Source organism: Cervus elaphus, chromosome 20, assembly GCF_910594005.1.
Source record: "Cervus elaphus chromosome 20, mCerEla1.1, whole genome shotgun sequence".
In the NCBI taxonomy this organism is placed as follows: domain Eukaryota; kingdom Metazoa; phylum Chordata; class Mammalia; order Artiodactyla; family Cervidae; genus Cervus; species Cervus elaphus.
In genome coordinates this window covers 65,847,696-65,861,592 of record NC_057834.1, presented here as the reverse complement: position 1 = coordinate 65,861,592, position 13,897 = coordinate 65,847,696, and the positions used below count along the sequence as shown (strand labels likewise).

At 40.0% G+C, this 13,897-nt stretch overlaps 1 pseudogene; it reads right to left on the bottom strand.

Moving 5' to 3' along the window:
- Nucleotides 1-3,043: 3,043 nt before the first annotated feature.
- On the bottom strand, nucleotides 3,044-3,253 carry LOC122678405 (annotated as a pseudogene).
- Between the last annotated feature and the right edge of the window lie 10,644 nt (nucleotides 3,254-13,897).

Here is a 13,897-nt window from a genome sequence, read left to right as displayed (position 1 = left end):
TTGTAGCCAAAGTAATTACTCAAAAAATATCTTTGGTGAGCACACTAGAAGTACATCACCACATGCTGCTGTTGCTGTTGTTTAATTAATAGTCTCCAGGTGACAGGCCAGCAAGACTGGACCAATAAGCACAAATAATTGAAATTAATAACAATCTTGAGATGCATGAGTTTTATTCCACTAAATGCTCATTATAAAACTATGGTTTTGAAGTTTTATAAGCAGACAGCTGTGAATAAAGCTTCTGTGTGGGCTTTACTTACCTTGAGTTCTACCATTAGCTCTGACTTTCCAGCTACACCCTATACTGTTATTAAACAACAGCATACCTTACACATAGATTTGGTGCTAAAAAGAGATGCCTACTCCCCTGTTTAAGGGTTTTTGCTTTAGGGGAGTTTTTGTTTGTTTTTGTTTGTTGTGGAAGTGGTCACACACTGAGGTAGCATGGCTAAATGGTTCTTTCTTTTTTAAAGGACTTTACTTTTTAAAAACAGAATTGGAAGAAGAGTATAGAGGTTTCCCATATATCCCCTATACTTGTACATGCATTGCCCCCACCGTTATCAGCATCCCCCATCAGCGATCGAACCCAGGTCTCCTGGATTGCAGGTTCAATCTCTGGGTCAGAAAGATTACTTGGAGAAGGAAATGGCAACCCAATCCAATATTCTTGCATGGAAAATCCCATGGACAGAGGATCCTGGCAGACTGCAGTCCATGGGGTCGCGAAAGAGTCAGGGATGATGTAGCAACTAAACAACAACAACATATATTATTATACATTCATCCAAACCCATTGAATGTACAACATCGAGTGAGCCCTTAGGACTTTGGATAATTATGAGATGTCAATATAATAATAACTTCATCTGAGGTTAAAAATGTAACATTCTGATGGGGGATGTTGATAATGGACATGTCAGTCTTCAATTCCAGGGTTGATGTGTTCCTATTTCTTTGAGGCCAATTCTGGGAATTGTGGCAGTTTCTTTAATGGCTAAGGTCTGATCATCATGTAGTTAACTTCTACCTGGTAGGAGTTTCAGTATCTATAAGAAAACTCACAGGACATGGCTTAGAATATTATCTATAGTCCTTGAGAAGGAACTAAGATTCTTGACTATGCTTAATGACTAAACTGGGTTTCCCTAGTGGCTCGGACAGTAAAGAACCTGCCTGCAATGCAGGAGACCCTCGTTCAATCGCAGGGCCAGGAAGATCCTCTGGAAAAGGGAATGGCTACCCACTCCACTATTCCTGCCTGGAGAATTCTATGAACAGAGGAGTATAACGGGCTACAGTCCATGGGGTCGCAAAGAGTTGGACGTGACTAAGCGACTAACACTTTCACTATCCTTCACTTTCAATGACTAAACTATTATTATTTAGTCTTATTGGACTGTTTGCCTTTGTTTTTGCATTTTCTCATTTCTTTGATTAAACTTATCCTCTGGTTAAGGTTTTTCCACAAAGTCAAGTGGAGGACGCAGTGGGAAAGGACCATAGGGTCTTGCTCTGTTTCACTGTGACTATCCCTCGGTGGGATTTTGTGTGGACATAAGTTTTCAACATCACTTTGCCAACAAAGGTCCTTATAGTCAAAGCTATGGTTTTTCTGGCAGTCATGTAAAGATGTGAGATTTGGACCATAAAGAAGGCTGAGCACCAAAGATTTGATGCTTTCAAATTGTGGTGCTGGAGAAGATCTTGAAAATCCCTTGGACTGCAAGGAGATCAAACCAGTCAATCCTAAAGGAAATCATCCCTGAATATTCATTGGAAGGAACGGTGTTGAAACTGAAGTTCCAATACTTTGGCCATCTGATGCAAAGAACCGACTCATTTGAAAAGACCCTGTTGCTGGGAAAGACTGAAGGCAAAAGAGACAAGAGGGAAGCAAATGGTGAGATGGATAGCATCGCTGACTCAATGGACAAGAACTGGAGCAAACTCTGGGAGATATCGAAGGACAGAGGAGCCTGGCATGCTGCAGTCCATGGAGTCACAAAGAGTCAGACATGACTTAGTGACTGAACAACAATGAACAAAATTTTCAACTCATTTAGGAAAATACCTAGGAGAGTGATTGCTGGGTCATATGGTAAGAGTATATTTAATTTTTAAGAAACTCTGAAACTGTCTTCCAAAGTAGCTGTGCTATTTTACATTCCCCCCAGTAATGTATGAGAACTCCTGTGGCCCCACATCCTTGCTGTATCTTGGTAGCTAGACATGATGTACCAGGTGAGAGAAAATGTTGTCAAAGCACCTTTCACAATATGGTGGTGAGGTATGGGGGAAGGGGAAGTGTTCTAAAGTCTCTGATTAGGTCTCGGTCTTTTAATGAGCCTGTGCCTCTGGAGTGGGAACTTCAGAAGTGTTTCTCATTTTTCACTCCCTGCTTTAGGCCAGACAGAATGACTAGAACAGGCTGGGGTTGAGTATTTTCCTATATTCACATGGAAGGCTAGAGGTGACTGGAATCAGATAATGTTCTTCCCTCAGATCAATTCAACTCTGATAATATCGCAGCAGGTTAGGCTCTGGTTAACTAGTTTTCCCTAAGAAGTTCATAATGCGGATAACTTTTATCGTTAAAGGTAAAAAACCTAAGGCCACATTTTTTCTCAAGCCTTACTTTATGCTGGAAAATCAAAGGTTGAAGTGTGTTATTTAATTGTTGTTTAGTCGCTAATTCATGTCCAACTCTTTTTCAACCCCATGGACTGTAACCCGCCAGGCTCCTCTGTCCATGTGATTCTCCAGGAAAGAATACTGGAGTAGATTGCCATCTCCTCCTCCAGGGGATCTTCCTCACCCAGGGATCGAACCTGAGTCTCCTGCATTACAGGCAGGTTCTTTACCACTGAGTCACCTGGAAAGCTATGCTATTTGATTAGAAAATCTCATAATTTGTGTTTGTTTTCCCTGGTGGCTCAGATGGGAAAGCATCTGTCTATAATGCGGGAGACCTGGGTTCGATCCCTGGGTCGGGAAGATTCCCTGGAGAAGGAAATGGCAACCCACTCTAGTACTCTTGCCTAGAAAATCCCACGGACAGAGGAGCCTGGTGTCCATGGGGTTGCAAAGAGTCCAACACAACCAAGCGACTTCACTTTCTTTCCTTCTAACACTGGTTTAATTACTCTTGGCCCCAACATAGCAGAGCTACATTTTTCAGTGGGAAAAGATATCAAACTGACAAGAACAGAAACTACACTTGATTCTAGCCAAAAGGCCAAGAAGTGATGGGAAAGGATTTTAATTTCCTCTTCATGGTTCATAAAACAGCCCACTTACCCCTGGTGGAATTTTTTCTCCCTCACTGACCAAGGTGGCCACAAAATTTCCTTCCTCAAAATCCTTGGTTAATAAATGGCGCAATATGGAGCTTGTAGCTGGCAAGTGGAAAGGGAATTGCCCACTGCTTTGCCCTGCCATCTTAGGAGTAAGCCTACACCTCAGCTTTGAGATTTCACAGGCAGGGAGGGACCCTCAGCTTCTTCCATCCAGAGCTTCTCCTCTTTCTCCTCAAAATTGCCTCGATGAGGTGACTGACTCCCTCCGTCAACGACGAGATGAAGCTTGAAGAGCAAGTGTGCCCAGAGCAAATGCTTTTTGTTCTTAACCTTAGGTGTAAATGCTTAAAAAAACACACACACACAAAAAAACAGATTTGTAGTCAGAACAATGAGGAAGTAGGAGAAAGCTGGCTAGTGTGGGGAAAGGGAAACGGGGCTTTCCCAGCAAGAAGATTCTGAAATGTGGACTGGGGGAGGGGAGAGGACTTACAGTGGCTTCCTCACAACTTTAACCCAGTCTCACCTTTTACTAACACTGAGAAAGTACTTGACAGACAACTTGGGTGTCTCCCAAACAACGCCACCAATGAGACTCTTCCTCCCCTCTTGTCTCCATTGCTCATATGTGGATTGCTCTTCTCTGCCTAGAAAGGCAGTGAGTTCCTGGATGTTGTTGACTACGCAAAGAAGAAAAGAATCCAGGGCATTCAGCTGCTGCTAAGAAAGGTCATTCCTTTGTTTCAGCATCTGGTTTCATTTTGTGCTTTCTGAGAAGATGCCATGTGTAGAAGAAATGATCCCTATGCATTTCCCCTGAAATAGAGGGGCGTGTGGAATACTTGACAGTATGAGGCTTTCTCTGCCATTCTCGGCTTTCATTGGCTGGCGACCCAGAGAACTGGACGCCTCACTGCATTTATGACACTGGTTTCTCTCATGCTCTGAGGTGCAATGAAAGCTGACTACTTCTCTAATTACTTCCTTACGCCTCTACACCTCTTTAAGGACTAAGAGGCCATTTCCTTTCTTAGTTTTAACTCATTCCAAAGTGTCTCTTCACTGTTTGATAAGAACGCTTGTTATGTATATTTTACTTGGCAAATAGAGTGTCACATTTTAATAGTGGTGTCCAAAAGATATGAGTTCAATACATGCTCTGTAGGTTTCTAGCTGAATGATCCTTGTCCAATTCTGTGACCTTTCTGAATTAGTGTCATTGTCTTACAGTGGGAATAGCAACACCTAATTGGGTGGTGAAAAATAGTGTGAAAATATATGCATTTTGTGTACATACATGATAATATTACTATATTGACATGTTCTAATTTTTCAAACAGTACAGCTGAACAGTGAGTGAATTGTTATAATGATGTGCATGTGTGTGTGTGTGTGTGTGCACGCTCAGCTGTGTTCATTCTTTCCGACCCCATGGACTGTAGCCCACCAGGCTTCTCCTCTCCCCATGGAATTTTCCAGGCAAGAATACTAGAGTGAGTTGCCATTTCCTTCTCCAGGGGATCTTCCCTACCCAGGGATCAAACCCAAGTCTCTTTGGTTTCCTGTATTGGCAGGCAGATTCTTTACCACTGCACCACCTGGGAAGCCATGTTCTAAATTTTTGAACAGTGAGAAAATTGCTGCTATAATGGTAAAAACAACAATAATATCTATAGGACATCACATTTCACCAAATCCTTTACATTCATTTTCTCTTGCCAACCTTGTTTGGCATAGCAGGTATTTTTAAATATCTAATTTAGAAATTCCCTCGTGGCTCAGATGGTAAAAGCGTCTGCTTGCAATGTGGGAGACCTGGGTTCGATCCTTGGGTGGGGAAGATCCTCTGGAGAAGGAAATGGTAACCCACTCCAGTACTCTTGCCTGGAAAATTCCATGGATGGAGGAGCCTGGTGGGCTATAGTTCATGGGGTCGCAAAGAGTCGGACATGACTGAGTGACTTCACTTCACTTTTAGAAACTGGAAGTTGAGAATCAGAGAGACAAGCTTAAAGTCACACAGTTGGTTAGCTAGATATTGTGTATCCTGTGGTCAAGAGGAGGGTACTGACCAAAAAAAGATAAGTGACTTGTTGAAAGGAGCAAGGCTAGTAGATAGAGATGGAAACTGGAACTTAATAGGGATGAGGGCAATTTGAATTGATATTAAATCCCATGATCTTTTTATCATAGCTGATTAATTTTAATACTCAAGAAAATTTCTGCTTCACGTATCACTTTCTGAGACATGAGTTAGTATTTCCAATTACCAGTAGCAGCTTCTTGAACTATTATTCATTTTCTCAGCACTAGAGAACACCCCTCTTTAACACTTAGGATGTTTTTATTTTCAAATGTATTTTGATAGTAAAATTACTATCCAGGCTTTCTTTTGGTTCATATTAGTCTTTTCTCCCTTTAATTTCAACTTTATCTTTTTCTTATAGCTGGTTGATTCTTGTAAACTACTTACTCCTGGTCTTGGTTTTGAGAACATAAGCTAAGACTCTCCTCTTATGATCATTAAGCTTATCCATATATTTTATTTTAATTACCCATATTAAAACATTTCTGCTAGCTCATTTAATATATTATAAACACCTTGTTTTTCTTACAAATAATCCTTTCCTGCCTCTGTTTGGGTGTATTAAATTATATTCTGGTTTTTTAAAAATTATATTCTATTTTTCTTTTTAGATGGTTTTCTTATACAAACTTTCATCTATCAATTTATTATCCTTCATATTTCCCTTCTATACAAGCAGACAAACATCTTAACACATTTTAATCTCTTTAAAAAATTCCTTTTTGTCCCCTGTCTCTAACTTTTGCCTGTTATTATTTTCTGCTGTTTTAGTTCTGGGTTGGTATAAATGATCTTGAGCATTGGATTTTTTGTTAGTTTTGGTTCTTTCTTCAAAGATAGCAATAACTTAAAAAAAAATTTTTTTAAAGGAGCTTCCCTGGTGGTCCAGTGGTTAAGAATTTGCCTTCCAATGCAAGAGACTTGGGTTCAATCCTGGCCAAGGAACCAAGATCTTACATGCTGTGGGGCAACGAAGCCCATGTGCCACAACTAGCAAAGCCCACATGCCACAACAAAGACCCAGTGCAGCCATTTTTTTTTTTTTTTTAAAAGAGCAACAATAATTTTTAGTAAGCTTATTAGCCCAGTGTTTCTATCTCTGGGTATTGCTCTCTCCTCCCCTGTACTCTGCCCTGAGAACTTTAACCACCTTGATCTCCCCAGACTCTCAGCTTAGCATCAGGGAATTTTCTGAGCTCTGTTTGTGATCACTCTCCCCCAGTCAAGGTCCTAAAACTCTCTCAAGTCAGTAGCGTGAGGAATCATAGAGTTTATTTGTTTGTTTTCCATTTCTCGGGGGTTACCATCACTCATTTTCTAATTCCAATGTCTTGAAATCCATTGTTCATATATTTTGTCCAGTTTTGGGCTTCAGACTAGAGAGTAAAGCTGGCCCTTGTTATTCCATCTTTGTTGAAAGCAAAAGTCCTTGTGCCTCAATCTCTCAGTAAATGTTTATCCTTCTAACAAATAGAATGTAGTAGAAATGAGACTCTTGAGAGAGAATTCTCTATGCGTCTGTTGCATTTCCTCATGTCTTCCAAGCAGAGGTATTGACCATATTTCTTCTATACTAACTTTTGAAGGATATTTAGGTAATTAACTGACCTAGAAGATAATATCTCCCTCTGGGGCAAAGAACAGGTTTGCTTAAAGTCTTAAAATAGAGAGTGTCTGTCTCCAGAGTGAAGTATAAAAATGTTTATTGTTCAGTAAAATATATTTGGGTTTCCAAAGCTCAGTGCTCCTGTTCTATAAATGCAACCCAGTGTGTGAGGAGCTTGACCATCTATGCAACATCCTATGAAACTGGGGCTCACGGCATTAGTGGGAGAGAATGCTTATTCTCCGTCTACTGCTTTTACTGCAATTAATGAACTATCCTCTGTCTTTGACCCAGGAGTCTTGTGTCTTCTGCCAGCATATGAAAATGTGGCAGGTTAACCTGTTAGCTTGTAAGCAATGTAAATGCTCACACTCATCACAGTTCTTGACAGAAAAATGGAATAGTCTAGGTTAGAAAACACAAGTACAAGTACTTCCACTTGGCTTATTCTCTTGAGGCACATGCCTTGGGAGTCCTGAGTCGATATGCTATATGTTTGACTACCTTGAAGCCTGTGGGCTGGAAAGATTACATGGAGAGTCTACATTTGAGATACTGAAGGAGTCCCAGCTGTGCCAGTTGTCAGTGGTTTGAGTTTCCTCAGCCCAGGTGCCGGTCACATGAGAGAGTGAATCTTCAGATCATACTCAATACCAGCCTTTGAGTCATACTGATAAACGGTGGTGGGAAGTGGGCAGAGAGAGTCTGCCCGCCTAATGCAGGTTAGTGAGCAAAAGAAAGGCTACTGCTTTAAACCACTAAGTTTTGGGATGATTTGGTATACAGTACTGGGTAACTGAAACACTATATAATTTATAGCTTCCTTCTGAACTTTTTGCTGATTTTGCTAAATCACTTTCTCTAAAAGGTTTATTTTTGTTGTTGTTGTTTTTTAGTTTTTAAATTTTTATTTATTTATTTGGCTACACCAGGTCTTAGTTGGGACACGTGGGTTCTTTGTCACCATAGTCAAGATCTAATTCCCTGACCAGGAATTGAACCCAGGCTCCCTGTTTTGGGAGTTCAGAGTCTAAGCTACTCAACTACCAGGCAAGTGCCTCCAAAAGGGTTTTGACGTTTTGTTTTGTTTTTTTCAAAAAAGGTTCTTGCATAGTAAACTTATGACCTAAAATGCCCAAAAAGAAATGTGTTTTTCAATCACAATTCAATAATAGCTTAGTTGATTGTGAAAGTACAAAAGCGAAGTTCTTTTCTTTCAAAATAATATCTGTTGTTTTCTTGCATTCCAGTTACTGTTAGAAAATCTGATGTTACCTTTATACTTACTTCTTTATAGGTGATCTGTGGTTTGTGCCAACAATATTTTAGATTTTTTCCTTTCTTAACTTTTTTTACATTTTATTATGAGATGTTTAGGTACAGGTTTTTTCTTATTTACACTATTTTATACTTTACGAGCTCTTTCATTCCAAGGTCTGAATAGTATTCAATTGTATATATGTACCACATCTTCATTATTCATTCATCTGTTGATAGACATTTAGGTTGCTTCCATGTTTTGGCTATTGTAAACAGTGTTGCAATGAACATTGGAATGCATATATTCTTTTGAACCATGTATTTCTTCAGATATATGGCCAGGAGTGGGATTGCTGGATCATATGGTAGTTTTATTTTTAGTTTTTTAAGGAACCTCCCATACTGCTTTCTTTAGTGGCTATACCAATCTTTTGATTCTGCTATAGGATTTAAAGGAAAACTATTGCATTATTACTGTTAGGACCTCATTATTTCATTCTGCTCTTCCAAAGTTCAGTGACCTCCTGGAAAGACCACCACTCCCCTGCTCATCTTAGTCTTACCACTACAAATTGCCAAATCCAAAAGATGAAACCACATCCAGAAGATGGTGATAATCAGATCTGATCATAGACCTTCCAGTAAGATGAATCCCATCTCTTATGTCCTTCTTAATAAGTCCAAGCTTCACTGTCAATAACTCTCTGTGAATTCCTTTGTTGTTGTTGTTCAGTTCCTCAGTCTGGTCCAACTCTTTGCAACCCGATGGACTGCAACATGCCAGGCTTCCCTGTCCTTCACTGTCTCCTGGAGCCTGCTCAAACTCATGTCCGCTGAGTCAGTGATGCCTTGTAACCACCTCATTTTCTGTTGTTGCCTTCTTCTCCTGCCTTCAATCTTTCCCAGCATCAGGTCTTTTTTAATGAGTTGGCATTTTGCATCAGGTGGCCAAAGTATTGGAACTTCAGTTTCAGCATTAGTCCTTCCAGTGAGTATTCAGGGTTGATTTCCTTTAGGATGGACTGGTTTGATCTCTTTGTGGTCCAAGGGATTCTTAAGAGTCTTCTCCAACAACACAATTCAAAAGCATCAATTCTTTAGTGCTCAGCCTTCTTATGGTCCAACTCTCACATCCATACTTGATTACTGGAAAAACAATAGCTTTGACTAGATGTATGTTTGTCAGCAAAGTAATGTCTCTGCTTTTTAATATGCTGTCTAGGTTGGTCATAGCTTTTCTTCCAAGAAGCAAGTGTCTTTTAATTTCAAGGCTGCAGTTACCATCTCCAGTGATTTTGGAGCCCAATAAAATAAAGTCTGTCATTGTTCTCATTGATTCCTCATCTATTTGCCATGAAGCGATGGGACCAGATGCCATGATCTTTGTTTTTTGAATGCTGAGTTTTAAGCCAGCTTTTTCATTCTCCTCTTTCACCTTCATCAAGAAGTTCTTTAGTTCCTCTTTGCTTTTTGCCATAAGGGTGGTGTCATCTGCATATTTGAGGTTATTGATATTTCTCCTTGCAATCTTGATTCCAGCTTGTGCTTCATCCAGCCTGGAATTTTGCATGATGTACTCTGCACATAAGTTAACTAAGCAGGGTAACAATATACAGCCTTGAAGTACTCCACAATTTGGAACCAGTCTGTTGTTTCATGTCCAGTTCTAACTGTTGTTTCTTGACTTGCATACAGATTTCTCAGGAGGAGGGTAAGGTGGTCTGGTATTCCCATCTCTTTAAGAATTTTCCACAGTTTGTAGTGATTCACACAAAGACTTTAGTGTAGTAGTCAATGAAGAAGTAGATGTTTTTCTGGAGTTCTCTTGCTTTTTCTATGATTCAACAGATGTTGGCAATTTGATCTCTGGTTCCTCTGCCTTTTCTAAATCCATCTTGAACATCTGGAAGTTTATAGTTCATGTATTGTTAAAGCCTAACTTGGAGAATTTTGAGCATTACTTTGCTAGCGTGTGAGATTAGTGCAATTGTGTGGTAGTTTGAACACTCTTTGACATTGCCTTTCTTTGAAATTGGAAAGAAAACTGACCTTTTCCAGTCCTGTGACCCTTGCTGAGTTTTCCAAATTTCCTGGCATGTTGAGTGCAGCACTTTAACAGAATCCATCTTTTAGGCTGGAATTCCATCACCTCCACTAGCCTTGTTTATAGTGATGTTTCCTAAGGTCCACTTGACTTCACACTCCAAGATATCTGGTTCTAGGTGAGTGATCACCCCATCGTGGTTATCTGTATCATTAAGATCTTTTTTGTGTAGTTCTTCTGTGTATTCTTGCCACCTCTTCTTATTATCTTTTGTTTCCATTAGGTCCATACCATTTCTGTCTTTTATTGTGCCCATCTTGCATGAAATGTTCCTTTCAGTTCAGTTCAGTTCAGTCACTCAGTCTTGTCCAACTCTTTGCAACCCCATGAACCACAGCACGCCAGGCCTCCCTGTCCATCACCAACTCCTGGAGCCTACCCAAACTCATGTCCATTGAGTTGGTGATGCCATCAAACCATCTCATCCTTTGTCGTCCCCTTCTCCTCCTGCCCTCAATCTTTCCCAGCATCAGAGTCTTTTCCAATGAGTCAGCTCTTTGAATCAGCTGGCCAAAGTATTGGAGTTTCAGCTTCAACATCAGTCCTTCCAATGAACACCCAGGACTGATCTCATTTAGGATGGACTGGTTGGATCTCCTTGCAGTCCAAGGGACTCTCAAGAGTCTTCTCCAACATCACAGTTCAAAAGCATCAATTCTTCAGCGCTCAGATTTCTTTATAGTCCAACTCTCATATCCATACATGACTTCTGGGAAAACCATAGCCTTGACTAAATGGACCTTTGTTGGCAAAGTAATGTCTCTGCTTTTTAATATGCTACCTAGGTTGGTCAAAACTTTCCTTCCAAGGAGTAAGCATCTTTTAATTTCATGGCTGCAATCACCATCTGCAGTGATTTGGGAGCCCCCCAAAATAAAGTCTGTCACTTTTTCTACTGTTTCCCCATCTATTTGCCATGAAGTGATGGGATCAGATGCCATTATAATGTTCCCTTGGTATCTCTAATTTTCTTGAAGAGATCTCTAGTCTTTCCCATTCTATTGTTTTCCTCTATTTCTTTGCATTACTCCCTTAGGAAGGCTTTCTTATCTTTCCTTGTTATTTTTTGGAACTCAGCATTCAGATGGGCATATACCTTTCTTTTTCTCCTTTGCCTTTCACTTCTTTTCTCAGCTATTTATAAGCCTCCTCAGACAACCATTTTGCCTTTTTGCATTTCTTTTCTTGGGGATGGTTTTGATCACTGCCTCCTGTGCAGTGTTACAGACCTCCATCCATATCTCTTCAGGCACTCTGTCTACCAGATTTAATCCCTTGAATCTATTTGTCACTTCCACTGTACAATCATAAAGGATTTGATTTAGGTCATACCTGAATGGCCTAGTGTTTCTTCAGTTTAAGTCTGAATTTGGCAGTAAGGAGTTCATGATCTGAGCCACAGTCAGCTCTCAGTTTTGTTTTTGCTGAATGTGTAGAGTTTTTCCTTCTTCAGCTGCAAAGAACATAATTAATCTGATTTCAGTACTGACCATCTGGTGATGTGCATGTGTAGAGACTTCTCTTGTTTTGTTGGAAAAGGGTGTTTGCTATGATCAGTGAGTTCTCTTGGCAAAACTCTGTTAGACTTTGCCCTGCTTCATTTTGTACTCCAAGCCCAAACTTGCCTGTCACTCCAGGTATCTCTTGACTTTCTACTTTGACATTCCAGTTCCCTAGGATTCCCTTATTCTGTGCCAATTATTGGTCTTCCAAGACTTTCACTGTGATCTCTAGAATTTAAGATTAGTTATCTGCAAAATCTCTGATAATCTCTACCTTCACTAAGCCTTTTTCCATCTTTTTATTACAATATAAAACTGGCTTGGTTTGATAACACTCTTTCCATTGGAGTCCTGACAGATGATCACCAAGACACGCCACTGAACTTACGTTGAGATTAAGGATCTTTCTTCTTCTCAGTGCCAGTTCTCAAGCATTAGTCTTCTCCATTACTTCTCAGGGTCCATCTTTAAGGTCCTGATAACTTCTGATGAGCCTACTTTATTCATTAACTATATTGACACCTGATTCAATCTCTTCCTCTCCATTACTCCTACTTTTAACTTAATAGCTTGAATACCTTCATGGACCTGACCTCTGAATTCTTTGACCTCTTTGCCCATAGCAATCATTGCCTCTGTCAAACCTTAGTCATTCCCTCTCATAGTCATTCTCTAAAACTTGTCATCATCCAAACTATTCCTAATTGAAATTTTGGTATCAAGATTCCCTTTACTTTTTCTTAAAAGTTTCTTTTTTTGATGTGGACCATTTTTTTTAAAGTCTTTATTGAATTTGTTACAATACTGCTTGTGTTCTATGATTATGTTTATGTTTTTGACCCTGAATCATGTCAGATCTCAGTTCCCTGACCAAAGATTGAAATATCATCCCCTGTATTAGAAGGCAAAGTCTCAACCACTGTACCTCCAGGGAAGTCCCAAGATTCCCATTTTCTGACCACTAACCCCTTATGTTTTCTTCAGTTCACTTACTGTCTACAATCCAGATTTAATAGTTCTTTGATTCTGTCTTATTGCTACCATATACTGTATTCCAGATTCACTGTCACCTCCCGTGTCCTTATTTTTCTCCATCGTCCATACCTGGCAAATCTTGAACTTTGTTCATTCCAACATTACACCATGCAGAGTTTGCACTGCTGAAGCTAAACCTGGTTGGGGCAAAATCAGTGACTTTTTTAGGAATGTGATTTCTTAAGATGTTCATTTCACACCATATTCTATATCTCAGGCTACTCACACCTTTTTTTAATAGATAAAAGAAAATGAGAGGAGGGATTTCTGAAAGACACTCACCATCCTTTTCAAACACTTTGTAACTTTCACCTGGGGTTTGCTTTGTTTCTCTGTCTTTTCTAACTTTCCCTCTGCTAGTTTACTTCTCTTCATATTTTTTGTTTAGTTCTACTAGAATGTGGACTCCACAAAAGAAAGCAGTGATATTATTTGCTTTGTCATCACTGTATTCCTGAGGACCTAGAACAGTGTTTGGCACATATGGGGCAATCTGTTCCTTCCCTGGTGGTTCAGATGGTAAAGAATCTGCCTGTAATGTAGGAGACTGGGTTTGATCCCTGGGTTGGGAAGATCCCCTGGAGAAGGGAATGGCAACCTACTCCAGTATTCTTGCCTGGAGAATTTCATGGACAGAAGAGCCAAATGGGCTACAGTTCATGGGGTTGCAGAGTCAGACAAAACTGAGCCACTAACACTTTCACTATCCGTCTATTCCTTTTGTCACCAACCTTAGCTGTGGAGGGGAAATAGACATGTTTATTTCCAGGAGTTCAAGTACAAATATTGGGACATGCAGAGTAAATAGAAGAGCCCAGAGCCTCAGCCAACAGCAGAAAGTCTGTTTAAGGCATAAAAAAAGCAATAGCGTCCATTTTTTAAAATGCCATGCAATAAGGTTTCCTTGAGGTTCCTGCAAGGAAATATGTGCCTTGCAAAATGATCTGTGTTGGTTTACTTAGACTCATAAAACCTGGGCAAGCAATATTTGGCCAGCATGTC